Source organism: Vicugna pacos, chromosome 11, assembly GCF_048564905.1.
Source record: "Vicugna pacos chromosome 11, VicPac4, whole genome shotgun sequence".
In the NCBI taxonomy this organism is placed as follows: domain Eukaryota; kingdom Metazoa; phylum Chordata; class Mammalia; order Artiodactyla; family Camelidae; genus Vicugna; species Vicugna pacos.
Window position 1 is genome coordinate 5348122 of NC_132997.1, and position 14264 is coordinate 5362385.

Here is a 14264-nt window from a genome sequence, read left to right on the forward strand (position 1 = left end):
TTTTTTTATGGCGTTGCTTTTATTTTTACTTATTATATAAAATTATTTTTTATTGAAGTGTAGTCAATTTACCATGTTAGCTTCAGATGTACAGCAGAGATTCAGTTATAAGCTTATGCATATGTTTATAAATGTTTTTCAGATTGTTTTTAGTACAACTCATTACAAGTAATTGAAAATAGTACCCTGTGCTATATAGTAGGTCCTTGTCATTTATTTTATATTTATTAATGTGTATCTGTTAATCCTCCCTTTCCTGCCTGCTAACAACAGTTTGCTTTCTATGTCCATGAGTCTATTTCTAGCAGCACCGTTTTTGCTAGCAATATATGCTGGTTGGCTCTTTTCTGTTTCAGTAATTCCATCTTATGTGTGGGCGTTTTTCTTCTGGTGGGCCTGTGTGTGGTGTGCACACGTGGTAATAGAGATCTGTATTTGGGAGGACTCCAGGCCTTGTGTAGTCCCTCGTATGGAGCGCCCACTGAACTGATGCTTGAACTTGGAAGAAAACAGTAAAAGTTGGAATTTCCACCATGGTTGAGACTTCCAGGTTTCTATAACCTGTTTAGCCCACCTAAATTTTGGCTGCACCCATACTGGATAATTTGGTGGAACTTCATGGTATGGTGGTATAGAGACAGGGCCTTGTATGCTTCTTCTCTTTCCTTTTTCTAACAGTCATTCTCCTGGGCCTTCCAGGTACTCCCCCAGAAGGGCCCAGGGCTGGCTTGGTGCTGCACTTAGGCAATATTTGTTAATAAGTCCCTTTCCTCATCTCTTCTGAGCCTCCATTTCCTTCTCTGCACAATGAGGGCTTAGACTAGATAAGTGCTTTTCAGTTTCTTTTAAAGCCATGTTTCCTTTGAGAAACAGAAAATGCAAATCTCTCCTCCCATCCCAACCCTTTAGATTTTGACACGTCCTCCAAGGAGTCACATAGCTCTTTGTGGTAAATTGATGTGATTGTGATTCCACGTGGCACAGAAAAGACTCTTCAGAGATTGATTGCAGGGAGAGGGCAGGAAAGGGGCATTATGTCACACTTTCTTGTGTGAGCACTGGAGCAAAGGCTTGGGTTTAAATATGGTGTCTGATGTGGCATCTCTCTAATCTTGCACAATGTGATAAACCTCTATCCCTAGTTTCTTAATGTGTCAAGTTGGGGTGGTAATATTTTAAGGCTTTTGTGAAACATTATACACATAAGCCATTTGTGTCTCTGTAGATACAAGACCTGCTAGAGAGTCGGAATTTCTTTAAAAATACATATATATTGTCCACAGCACTCTGTCTGTGTGTATTTTGAAGTTCCTGGAGGGTGAGGGTTGAGTGTAATGTCCATTGTGGGACAGGTGGCCCATGGGTCTGTGTGCCTCAGATTTCCCCCTCCTCCCCAGTCCTCTTCCTCTCAGTCCAGGATGAAGTTCCCTAGTAGATTTACACAGAGGTCTTGTGGAAATGGCTCTTCATTTTATTGTTTCACCAAGAAGGGCTGCCATCATGATCTCTGTGGCCAGGTTTTGGTGACCTGAAGGCTATGCAATTGGGGATTTCTATTTAATAAAAAGAAAAAAAAATTACAAATACAAAATTAGACCTAGGTTGGTGGCAAGGGCTTTTGAAAGTGGGGACCATTAGCTTTGTTAGCTTCAGGTGCAGTGGCCTCTGGCCACAAGGACACATCCTCATGCTCTGAAGTTGGAGGGACCAGTGGGTTCAGTGGGAATATTTACTGAGTGCATCTCATGGGCTGCGCATTGTCTTAATTGTACTGTGTGTTCCTTATTTGAGACAGTGAGCTCATTTAAACACAATAGCCTCTTTAAAATATTAGACTTTTTATTTTTAGATGTAATGTAGATTCCCATGTAGTTGTAAGAGATAATATGGAGAGGGCCTATGGGCTCTTTGCCCAATTTTCTTTAATGGTTCCATCTTGCAAAGTTGGGGTACTATTCATTCGTGACTCACTAATCCTTTTAGGTTTGTGTTATTGCCCTCATTTCTATTTATGAATAAACTGGTGTTTAGAGAAGCACACAGGTCTGCCCAGGTCAACCACGTGGTTAGTGTAGATTTGGGTGGAATGTGGGCTTGGCATTTCCAAGCAATACCATTATGATGGTCTGTGGCAGGGAGCAGCATTCATTTTGCTTGTTTATTCATTCATTCAACAAACATTTATTGAATAAACTCTGTGGTTCAGATGCTTTCATAGGGTTATCTGATTCTTCAGCAGTATGGAGAATCAGGTAATATTTTGTTTTTTTTTTTAATATGAGAAAAATATCTCTGAGAGGTTATAACCTCCCCAAAGGAAAAATAGCTCATAAATGAGGGATAGTACACTTGTACAGTTCCTTCTTCTTATGCAGGTGGTACCCTAGGCATTTTACATCTGCATAATTCCATAATCCAGATATATTCTTGTAAGGCAAGGAGTTTTTTTTTAATTGAATTATAGTCAAGTTTACAATGTTGTGTCAATTGCAAGGTGGGTTTTTTTTTTGAATTTTGAATTGAGAAAATATTTTTTGAGGGGGTTAATTAAGTTTATTTATTTGTTTCATTGTTCTAAAATGAGGTACTGAGGATTGAGCCTAGGTCCTTGAACATGCTAAGCACATGCTCTACCACTGAACTGTACCCTCCTCCCCAAAGCAAGTTTTCTTACCCATTATTCTGCACCTTAGGAGTTCAAATAAATTGGAGTTGAAATCCAGATATTTTGATCCTACTATGGTTCTTTGCATTATATCCTGCTGAGGGGTGGGGAAGCAGTTCCTTTATTCATTCCTTTATTCAGCAGTTTTGAGCACCGACTGCATCAGGGCCTGCCTAGGTGGTTGGAAACAGAAAACAAGAAATGACCCTTTTCTGCAGGGGATGGAAGCCTAGACCAAAAGCTGGGCAATGTGATCTGAGCTTCAGTAGCCATGTGCAGACGCTGAGGACAAACTTATCCACGATTTGCTTGGACTTCCCTTGCCTTCTGGCTGGTGCACACCAGGTCGCTGCAACCCAGTGAGGCCCGCAGCCCACAGCACAGTATGTACATCGATTTACCCTCCCTTCTCGGCAGGGACTGCAACATGAGCGCCCCTGACTACGTGCAGTGTGCTGAGGACCACCAGACTCTCCCCGTTGTCGTCCAACCCGTGGGGATCATCTTAGAGAATTTCTTTTGCATCTATAATGGAATCTCCTTGGTGAGCCAAATCAGCCCGTGCGGCTCCCAGTGGGCACTCTGTATCTACTATAGGTATCACTATGTGCCCGAGAATGGATGGAGTGACTCCCAGACCCACCGCAATGTCGTGGGCCTTGTCACCATTACCAACTGCCTCTTGGCCAAGACCTTCTAGAAGCTCCATGCACAGAGGAGCTGTATGGCACCACGCGCTATGACTCTCAGCTCTTTGTCTTTGTGCTGTATGGGGAGGTGGCCGAGCAGCCGCGCACCGACGTGGCCTTCAATCTACGAGGACTGCAGGCTGGTGGAGAAGAGGATCGACGACTTCACTGAGTCACTCTTCATCTTGCCCAAGTCCAAGTGGCTGGATGGGGCCCCCGAAAATTCTGGGGAGAAGACCCCCCTCCTCTACATCCTATTTGAGTAGGAGGACATCGTGGGACTGGACACAGACAGCAGGCAAGTCAACCTGAAGGCCGGGCCACCCTGGCTGTGTGAAAGATTGCTTCCCTACATCCAGAATGGGATCAGCAAGGAGGAGGGCTGTCTTGTAGCCAAGGCGGGAAGGAGGTGCAGCCCGCCGGTTTTCAGACATTTAAAAGTAAATCTGCTTTTGTTTCAGAGAGATACTTTTAGGGTTAGTGTGGACACTTACTCCCCCTTTTCAGCCAGGAAACTTGGTGGGACCCCTGGAGTTGCTGTCCAATAGAGTAGCCACAGCCACTGATGTTAGGAGTGCTGGGGAGGAGGCTGGTCTGAGCTGAGATGTGCTGTAGGTCAAATGCACATCAGATGCTGAAACTTGTCTAGTAAAAAGAATATAAACTATCTTGTTACTTTCTATATTGATTACATGTCAAAATGATAGTATTTTACATACAGTAGAATAAGTAAGGTCTGTTCTTAAAATCAGTTACTTGTTTTTTTTTTTTTTTACATTTTAAACGTGGCAACTGGGAAACATTATTTACATGACTCTCATTTCATTCCTGTTGGACAGCCTGTCCTGGGACAGTTTCATCCCTTCGCTTATAGATGAGACTCTGATTCCCGAGACGCAGAACGAGGTGCTGGTTGAGCTCGGGGTGGAGCCGGTGTCTCCTGCCTCCCAGGCCCAGCACTAGCACGGCTCAGGCCCTCTCCCCTGCCTGACAGCCACCATGCCAATTTAGGACATCAGAAACACTGCCAGGGGCATCCGAATGAGCTCCTTATGCAGGGAAAGGCGTGTCACGGAGAATGGAACAGAGCAGGGAAAAATTCGTCCTCACTTTGTCCCTGTGATTATGGCAAAGGCCCCACTCTGCCTTGGAAGGGCAGACGAGCTCTTCTGGGCTGCCTACCCCCTCACCCTCTACTATGTTTCCCTGTGTATCTTTCAAGCTGTCCCTCGGGCAGAAGAGGGTGAGATGTCTTTGCCGAGAGGTGGTCCCCCTTTACTGGGGAGATTGAGGGGAGCTGTGTCCCCCCCGGCCTGCGGTCTCGGGCCTTGAGTCTCGAGAGCGTTCATGGCGGTCCCACAGGTGACGGTCGGAGGACATGACACGTGCTGCCGGGCCCGCTGTGCAGGAGGGGCTCTGTGATTGTCTGATTCTAAGGTCAGATTCTCCTTTCTTGTTGTTGGTAAGATGGAGGAGAAGATGCCAGAGAATTGATAAAAAGAAAATCCACAACAGTCCTGTGAATGACAGACAAAGGGGATCCGTGTCCCACCTGCGTATGGTGCCTGGCGGGCTCTGGATTAATTTTCACTTCCTCCCCGGACATTCCTCTATGGCTTAAGGAAGGGGAGAGGCATGTCGTGGCCATGATCTGTACTTGTCCTCACATGGTCCTGTGATCTACATGCCCACACTACCCTTCTGCTCCTTGGAGATGAGGTGTCAGGTTTAGGAAACTGGGCACTGCTGAGGGCATAGCTGCCAGAACCGTGCTACACCAAGGCTGGCTCCGTTCACCTGACCTGTCACCTCCTGTTGAGTCCCAAGGCGTCATTCAAGGTAGGCGCATCGGTGCAATGTAAGCAGGGACCACCTTCTCGCCCTGGACAGACTGGTGGGTGAGCAGTGGAAGCCCGGAGCCCTGCACCAGCCCCCAGGCCAGTGCCTCCTCTTTCGTCAAAGGAGGCACTGGTGACATTTTTGCTCAGCAACTGCTTGGCTTTGAGTCTGCAGACCCACCAGAGAATGCCAGATTGTTTTTGCCTTTTGAAGTCTGCCCTTGGGATTTGGTGGAGTAGCTGGATGTGTGCTTAGCCCATAGTGGTTGACACTGTCACCATTGTTTACCCGGAACCTCGTGTACCAGGCATGGCTCCAGGCATCAAAATACAGCAGCGCATTAAACCTCCCTCCTTGTGGGTCTGTCTGTTTTGGTACCACAAGGGCTCAGCCAGCATCTGAACGTCAGTGAGATAACGCGGCCAGTGAGCTCGGGTCAAGCACGTTCTCCTCCAGTCACTTTTACTCCATAGTTGCTTTTACTATTCCACAGTCATTAATTTTTTAAACAATGCTTTGGTTCAGGAGCAGAACCTAATTCTCCCCTGTTCCTCTTGGTGGGAGTGAGTAACATTGTCCAGCTTGAAGTGTGAACACATTTTGTAGCCCAAAAGCTGTCTACACACAACTAGGTGAAGTTTTGGTTTGGGGCGCTGACCACGTTGGGGTCCCCCGGCAGCACCGCTCCCCTCAGGCCCCTGCCTTCCCTGGATCAGGAGGTGAGGGTGGGTCTCACCGTCCCCGCGTCTCTCTCCTCATCACACTCACGTAATTTCTTGCAAATGCTGTCAGTTATTTTTGTTCTTGTGTGTTTCTTATTTTCGCTTTTCCTCTTTTCCTTTTTCTATTTTCCTTTTTCTCTTATACCACCCTGTGAGCATGTTGTTGGGTCTGAAAATGTGGGCTGTGCACACCCTGCATTGGAATAGCCAGATCGCCCTCTGTGCTGTCTCCATCGCTTTAAAAAGCAAAAACTTAACAGTTGCCATGATTCATATATTATCCTAGTCATCTTCTTATTTTCTAGTTTTTTGGAATTTTTGCTCTGTTAGCACATCACCCACTGGAGTTTGATACCTGTTAAAGTCCTTGTTTTGAGGAACCTGTTTGTTCCTCCTTATATTTGGTAACAAATGCTCTCTTACTAATTTTGTTTATTTGTTTTGAAGAAGAGAGATGCGAATTGATTTAGGCGGCTGCTGAGGGATTTTTTTCATGGAGTATTTAAACTTGGAAAGTCAAAATCTGCAGCACCTTGCTTGATTCTGGCTTTTACACAAACGTGCTCGGCACACGGTTCCTGGCTGTCGCTGTGTGACGTGCGTGACTGTGCTTCCTGGCCGGCGGTCACTGGTGAGGAAGTGGCCGGCTCGGGGGTGAGCAGCTGCAGTGGACTCTGTTGGAGGAAGCAGTCACCAGTTTTTTGTTTTTCTGGTTTTATTTTTGCATTCACCTTCCCAGAGCCATTTACTTTATTTTGCATTCATAGAGGGGCAGGAGCGGGTCTAAAACCATGCCACTCTTTTGTTCCCTTTATGAGGCTGGTTTTTCTAAGTATCAGGAAAACATTGCCTTGTCCTAAGGAGCTGGTTCACTTGGATCTGGTGGACACAGGGACCGCTAAAGGGGACCGTAGCTTCCTCTCTTCTTCAGCCAGTGGGTATTCAGAGCCGGGTCTGTGGTTTGCCTCAGCAGCCGTGCAGGCCTCCCTGCACCGGCCTTTACTTTTACCCCTTTTTGGCAGTTAATAGCTGACTCTGTGTCTGTTGCAGCTGATGTCCACCACTGACGGCCATGTCGTTATTTTGCGGTAGTGAGTCTCCAACACCCCTGTCAGCCGTGAAGGGACCTTGCATTCTCACCCCGACCCTGTTTCATCTCACCCAGGGGAAGGGTTTGGCCACCACCGTCATGCTGGACATGAGGCCTTGTTTCTCCTTTCATGCTCTGGTCCAAATGTGGACACTTCATCCTTCACTGACTTGGTCTCGCTTGAGACAGTCCAGACTTTCTGAAAGAGTCCATCACATTCTGGGGGGGGAACAGAACAAAAGTAAGAGTCGCAAGTAGGAGTCAAGGCTGTCTGGGTTGGCAAATGCAGGCTGGGATCTGTGATGTCTGGTCTGTGCCCTGGAAACAGGCCTTTCCCGTGGCTCCCGAGAGAAAAGGGGTTGGAGCGAGAACAGACTTGCCTGGGTTCCTACCATCCTCATCTACTCACTGACATGAGTGTCAGCTAACTAGGAGCTCCCCCAAACCTCGGGCCCTTCAAAGCTCAGACCACGGGAGATCCTTGAGTCCCTTCTCCTGGTCCTTCTTTGTGAGAATCCAGTGCCTTCTGAGGTGACCGGCAGCAGGAGATGCCTATCCCTCCAGGGAACTCCCATCGGAGGACTGTGACTCAGTGCACCTTGCTGTGAGCTTAACGGTTTCCATCCGTGCTCCCTGCAGAACCAGACTTGAGACTGGCTTAGCGACAGAAATGACAAGACTGATTCCAGGGCAGGGCCAGGTGGAGGGAACAGTGGAAATTGAATGTGACCTCAAAAACCTAGGTGGGTGATGGGGCTGTTACTAAAATGGGGAGCCTGGGAGGTACCTGCCAGGAATCGAAGTCTAGAGTAAATGGTGGTCATAAGGCTTTTTTTTTTTTTTTTGACATAAGGCATTTTTAAGATGCCATTTGTCATCCAAGTTAGGACTTCCAAGAGGCACTCGGGTCTATGAGCCTGGGGCTCAGGTGAAGGAGCCGGACTAGAGATACACGTTAGGATTCGTCATTCTTAGCTGGTGTTCACAGCCGTGCAAGTGGATCAGCTCATCTCAAGAGGTGCAGACTTTGGCTGGTGGGGGCAGGGCTGTGCCTGGTTTGGAGGAAAGCCCAGACCATGCAGCTTTGGTGTGTCAGTCAGCGGCGTTTGTGATTTTCAGAGCAATGGCATTTATCCTTAAGGTTCTGGGGGTTGGGCAGGGCCACCCAGGAAGAAATCTGAAGGGAGGGTTTTGGCCACGTGTGCACATCTTGGGACGATCCAGAGGCTGCAGGGTCCACAAGGGGAAACTCCTCAGAAGCTGGAGTCGCAGTGGGGAGTTGGGAGAATGTAGTCACACTCTCCTGTGAGGAAGGGAGGGAGGCCTCGGGAGTCCGCACCCTAGCGGACTCTCTTTCCCACGAACAAAAGGCAATCAGACAGAAGATTTGAAGTGAGAAGGGATGGGCGCTGGGAGAGGAGCCAACCTGGAGAAAGGTGGTTGAACAATTCTGGAATAGTCTCCCTGAAAAATAGAGTTAAAAATACCCAGACTCTTAAGAATATTGATAGTGACTGGGGAGGAGGCAGTTGTTTTTCTGGCCTCCTAAGGGTAAGGTATGTATCCAGGGATACACAGAAGAATCGGGCAGTCTGTTCCGGGGGCTTCACCCGTACCAGGGGGAAAAGTGCAAGTTTAAAGGGGGAGAAGGGCAGCTGAGGGAAACTAGCCAGGCCCCGTGTCACGTACCAGTCGGCCGCCCTACTTGCGTGTTGCATTCACATCCATGCCTCCCAAATGGGCGGTGGCAGCCCTGTTTTGAAGATTGGGAAGCCTTCTCAGAGGGGTTAAGGAATTGGTCCATTTAGCGGCTAGTAAATGCTGTAGCAGGATTCAAGCAGGGCCTTGTCAGACTTCAAGGGCATGTTCTCTCTACTAATTCCGGTACCTCCCCGTTGTACCTGAAATGGTGAAGTGAGTCAGTTTCGGACCCTTTCAGAGAAAGTACGCTTTAAGTGCCTCAGGACTGTTGCACAAAGCTCAGTGTTCTTTGATGGTTCGGAAGCACCGCAGTGCTTTTTGCTCCACAGATGTAGGGTCTTACTCTTTTGACGATGGTGTGGTTGTAAATGGTGTACAGGTGCAAAACCACACTTAGCAGCTTCTGAAGGGAAACTCTCCAGTTCTCCCTTGATCCACTTTCTTCCACGGGATGTAACTGTGCTGCAGCGTAGGCCTGAGCTTTCCGTATGGAGTGAGGGTTTGATATCCAAATTAAACATAAAACAGTCAGATGGAGAAAATCGAAGATGACAATATATTTTCGGGTTTCATTAGACAAGATATACTATCTGTTAATGGCCCATAAAGCGAATGAAATTGAGTACAGAACATTGCATTTCTTACTTTCTACTGAGAGATGTCTTCCAACATAAGATTCTCTGCTTTGGAACTTCAGCTCTGCCACTAGGGCGCCTGTCATTGTGTTGGTGTGATTGCATTTATACAGTGCATGTAATCTGGGCTTCCTTAGCCCCAAACACTCCAGTGCAGAATCATAGGCTGCAGCCATCACTTAGTTATACAAATACTTCTAAAACTATATGATACCAAAAGAAAATAAATAAAAATAGAGAGAGGGAGATTGCCTTTATCAAAGTTCCTTTGGATTTTAACTGCAAAGTGTTGTTGAGCAGCTCTGGTTTCCTTTGGATATGAATATATACATTTCTTTGCATGTAACTTGGATTTTAGGCTTGAACACCAAGCTCTTGTTTTCCATGAGCCACAAAAATCATAGCCAAATGACACACCTATGAAACATTTTATTCTTTTTATCTGAGACAGAATCCTTGAATTTGGGACTTGAGCTGTGATTTTGCTGTTTGCTCTTCCCACCCCTCTTGTCACCTCACTCCTTTTTCCCACGTGGCCTCCAAGAGTTCATGGTCTCAAAGGAACAGGTGGACAAATACCAGTTGGTCGCCAAGAAGTGCTGCTGTAGACGGAGCCCAGCCAAGAGCTAAAGGACATCATCAGGGAGGACTTCCTGGAAGAAATTGGCTCTACATTCAGTTCTGAGGACAGAGTAAGAGTCAGCCATGAGAAGGAATCAAGAGGGTGACTCAGGAGGCAGGAGCAGCCCGGGTAGAGGCCTGGAGGCTTGTGGGGTGGGGACTCGGGGAGACTGCCCTGTGTGGTCCAGGGTGGTGGGTGACCCTGCTTTGAAGGACACTGGAGAGGGCCTAGGGGTGGAGGGCTTTGGAGGAGCTTGGTTTTTACTAGAACTGACACAGAGGAGGCAGTGAATGGTGTCAGCAGGAAGTGACCTTTAGGAGAGCAGCTCTGCCTGTCCTTTTGAGTCCCACCCCTTCATTCTTTTATTCATAACACACGCAATTCTGAGTGCCTAGGGGAGAGGGGGTGGACCCACAGTAGTAAGCAAAATGTACTTGCTTCTTGAGAGCTTAGCAGTGTCAGAAGTTGACTTAGATTAAAATGTTCTATTAACACAGCAGGGCACCTAATCCAAAGTGCGGAGGTTGGAGGGAAGGAAGGCTTCCTTGACAAACAGTTAAAATGAGCCTGGAGGCTAGTGGGAAGCAGCAGTCACAGGGCCCCTGAGGTCACTGGGGACCTGGTACTGAGGTGAGGATAGGCAAGCAGGGTCGGGGGTGGGGCTAGAACTCTACCAGGGAGCCTCTGAAGGGTTTGAAGTGGGGGAGATGTAATCAAATTTGTGCTTTGGGAAGGCTGCCTTGGCTGTGTGTGTGTGTGTGTAGCAGGGAAGAGGGGGAGGGTGTCACCAACTGGGAGGGTCATTAGAAGACCATTCACAGGCTCGGAGGCCACCAGTGGGAGAGGGGCATCGGGGCTGCTTGGGGACCGCAGGGGCAGGGTGGATGCCGGATTTCCTTATGGGGAGGGCTTGTTAGCGGGGTCGCTCTAGCGACACCTTGTGGCTGGAAGTAAACAGATGGAGGCCGCCAGGTGGACTTACCTCTTCTCTCCTTCCCTGCCTTGTGTGATGATCTTAGCTCTTCCAACATATGGAAAAGAAGAGCTAAGTTCCAGAGTAGCCCAGGACTTTGCTGAGCTCGTTCAAGTGAGATTTGATAGGATTTAGTCTTGTGTTGAGATCTGTAGGTTAACTTAGCTAGAAACGTCCCGTCTTTTGGATTTCCATAGGGGTATTAATTCTTGATAAAGATTGCTTTCTTGGTGAGAGGAAATTTAATACAACTGATGTCTTTCTCAAAAAAAATCTTATCTTTTAAGAAATTTAATATTCAAAATAATAGGAATATTTTAAAATGATAAACTAAGGCTTTCGTGTAGTTTCTTTGGTTTCTGAGTTGATGTGTAGGTAGACCCTTTGCATTACATAATAGCACATCTTTGTCAGTATTTAAAGAGCTGTTAGTGAGCGCCCTAGACCCCACTTTTGAAAGCATCATTAAAGCTTGCTCTGAAATAGTGAAGTCATATAGGTCTTTTTTGCAGAAGCCAGATATTTGGTTTATAATCTGCAGCATAGCTCCCTTTATAAAATAATAATAGGTTCAAAATTAAGAAAGTGGAAAATAATTGATTTTTTTAAAAACTGAAACATAAACTTTCTTGTGCTAATGTTGCAACTGGAAATTTCGAAAAGAAAAATCCCACTGTAATATCATCTACGTGAAATACATATATGTCTGTCACGTTTGAATAGTAACTGCACAGTGGTTTTTGAAGTCAGGATCATTCCAGCTCAGATACTGGCAGTGATGGTTGCTGGTTTTCAATGGAAGAACCTAAATTTGCTTTCTTAGCTTTATTCTTTTCTTTTTCTTTTCTTTTCTTTTCTTTTCTTTTCTTTTCTTTTCTTTTCTTTCCTTTTCTCTCTCTCTTTTTTTTTTTTTTTTTTGGGTAGTGCGAGGGTTGAGTAGTGCTGTGCCAGCATGACTTGGGAGCAATTTGGGGGCAGATGTCGTGCAGCAGCAGTGAGATATTTCCATGCCTTTTACTTTCTGGACATCACCAGGGAACATGTGTGGTTTGTGCCTGCAGGATGCGATGCTGCAGGACTCCCTGGTCCATCAATGTTATGTCTTGGAGCTGCTCCGGTCAGTGAATGATTTTCTGTGGCTTGGAGCTAATGTGGTCTGATGCAGATGATCAGATGTGTAACTGAAGTACTTTTACTTGAAATAAGAGAAAAGCTAGCAAAAATGTCTCTAAAATACAGGATGAGGGAGGAGAATTGGCTGAGCTGCTTGCAGTGGGGAATATTCTCAGGTGACTCCCTCACTGTGTCTCCTGTCACTCTCCCCCACAGCCCTGCACGGCAGTCCTACTGAAGCAACCATGCACTTTCTCAGAAATGCGCTGAATTTCCTTGTGCCTCTGATTGTTCACTTTTTTTTTTTTTTGAAAGCACATCTTGCCCTTTGCTTAAATGCCGGCCTTGCTAGCCACCACTTACACTCATTCTTCTGGACCTCGTCCATATATAGCTGCTGAATGGATGAACAAAATGTAGTATCTCCATTTAGCGGAACATTATTCAGACATAAGAGTGAATAAAAAAGAAAAAATAAATAAAGGGGAATATGAAAAATCCATCTGCTCTGGGAAGTCCACCCTGACTGCTCAACCCGGCCTTTTCCCTTTGAAACCCCATCCCTTATACCCCTCTCTACTATTTTTGATAGTATTTACCACCTTCTAATAAAGTTTAACATTTTCAAAGGAAAGAGACATGCTGATACCACTTCAACATGGGAAAGCCTTGATAACAGCACGTTAATTGAAAGGAACCAGACACAAACGGCCGCATATTGTTGATTTCAGTGATCTGAAATGCCCAGAATAGGCTCATGCAGTGGCAGAGAGCAGATGATGGTTGCAAGGGGCTGGGTGGAGGAGGGTTGTGGAGTGACTGCTAGTGACAGGGGTGTTCTATTGGGGTGATGAAGTGTTCTGGAAATAGATGGTGGTGAGGGCTGCACAACCGTGAGTATGCAGAAGGCTACTGAGCGCTGTCTCTGGGAGTGCCTGTTGTTGGGGCGGCTTTATTTTGTTCTCATCCTGTAATGTGAAGGGTCATCTTGTGCTGAGATCATTCAACTCCTGTGAGTGGTAAGGCTAAGAGACTTTGCAGAGTCATGTTTCTTTTTTCCCCCTTGCTGAGTGTAGGCAAAAATGGTTTAAGCCTGAGAAAGTGCTCCATATGCAGAAATGTCTTTCAGTTTTGCCTGGTGTAAAAATCTTGAGAGCTTTTTAATCGTTTAGGACAGTCTGTAGGGAGAAACAGCCCGTGAAGCCTGGGTGAGACCTGGAAGAGCCGCTCTTCCCTCCCAGACACGGGTGGGGATTTCACCCCAGTTCAGGCAGTGAAGGGCCAAGACCCGTGAGTGAAGTTGACAGTCATGAATATTTATGTGTATCCGCTGCTTCATCTTGGATATTAATTTCTAGCTGAGTCATTTTGTGGCGGCAGACTCTTCCTACATCAGGAATTTATAGTATCTGCTCTTTGAGGTGAAGACCTGACAGACTTGATTATTTAACAGTCTATCTTGTATTGATATCTCAAATTCCTTTGTCAATCGCAAAACAGCAGAAATACAGACGTCCTTTAATGCCGATGCGACCTGGAGCAGGTTTAGTTTCTGTGCCTCAGTGGCCTTATCTGCGGGTGGGGAAGTTTATAACAGTGCTTCCCTCAGAGGAGCTGGTGAGAGGAGACTGAGAAGCACAAATGGAAGACTTACACGAGATGCTCATGAATGACAAAATTTAGTGCTGTCAGCCTGGTGAGGCCTCAGGGACAGAGATGTCAGAACAGAGCAGCCCTAGCCGGAGTTCGATCCGCATTGGCAGGTTTTATGATCACTATCACCACTGTGGGTTATCAGGTAGTTTTAAGACTTGGTAATATGAATTCATGAATAATGTTAAAGACTAGACAACTCAGATCCGGTTTACATAGTTCTCAAGATTTCCTGTGATAAATGGATATTTTTTCCCCATCTTAAATCTGAGTGGATTCTCTAAAAAAATTCCGTAGTCCTCCATCTTTTCCCTTTAATTCTCCTTTTTAAAAAAAAAAAAGTTTTTAAATGGAGTTACTGGGGACTGAACTGAGGGCCTCACGCGTGCTGAGCACATACTATCTCAACTGAGGTATACGCTCTCCCATAATTTTTTTAAACTTTACTTTCTTAGTATGCAGAGGTTAGAGGCCTCTAATTCTTTTTTTGGAGACTTGTCTATAAACCTGTAAATCTAAAATTAATGGACAAAATTTGGTTTATTAAAAAAATCATTAGAAC

The 14264-nt window shown here is 46.1% G+C and overlaps 1 protein-coding gene across 4 annotated transcripts in view; it reads left to right on the plus strand.

The window, feature by feature from the left end:
• Positions 1-14264, plus strand: part of LOC140699562 (uncharacterized) — a 48227-nt gene that overhangs the window by 12615 nt on the left and 21348 nt on the right. The window contains exon 1 of one of the 4 annotated variants that reach the window (XR_012077726.1): positions 9761-10033. The exons of 2 other annotated variants lie outside the window; for them this stretch is intronic. The gene's annotated coding sequence lies outside the window, so the exon portion shown is untranslated. Of the gene's footprint in view, positions 1-9760; positions 10066-14264 lie in introns of those variants that run through there. One more of the 4 variants, XR_012077727.1, reaches the window with a different exon arrangement.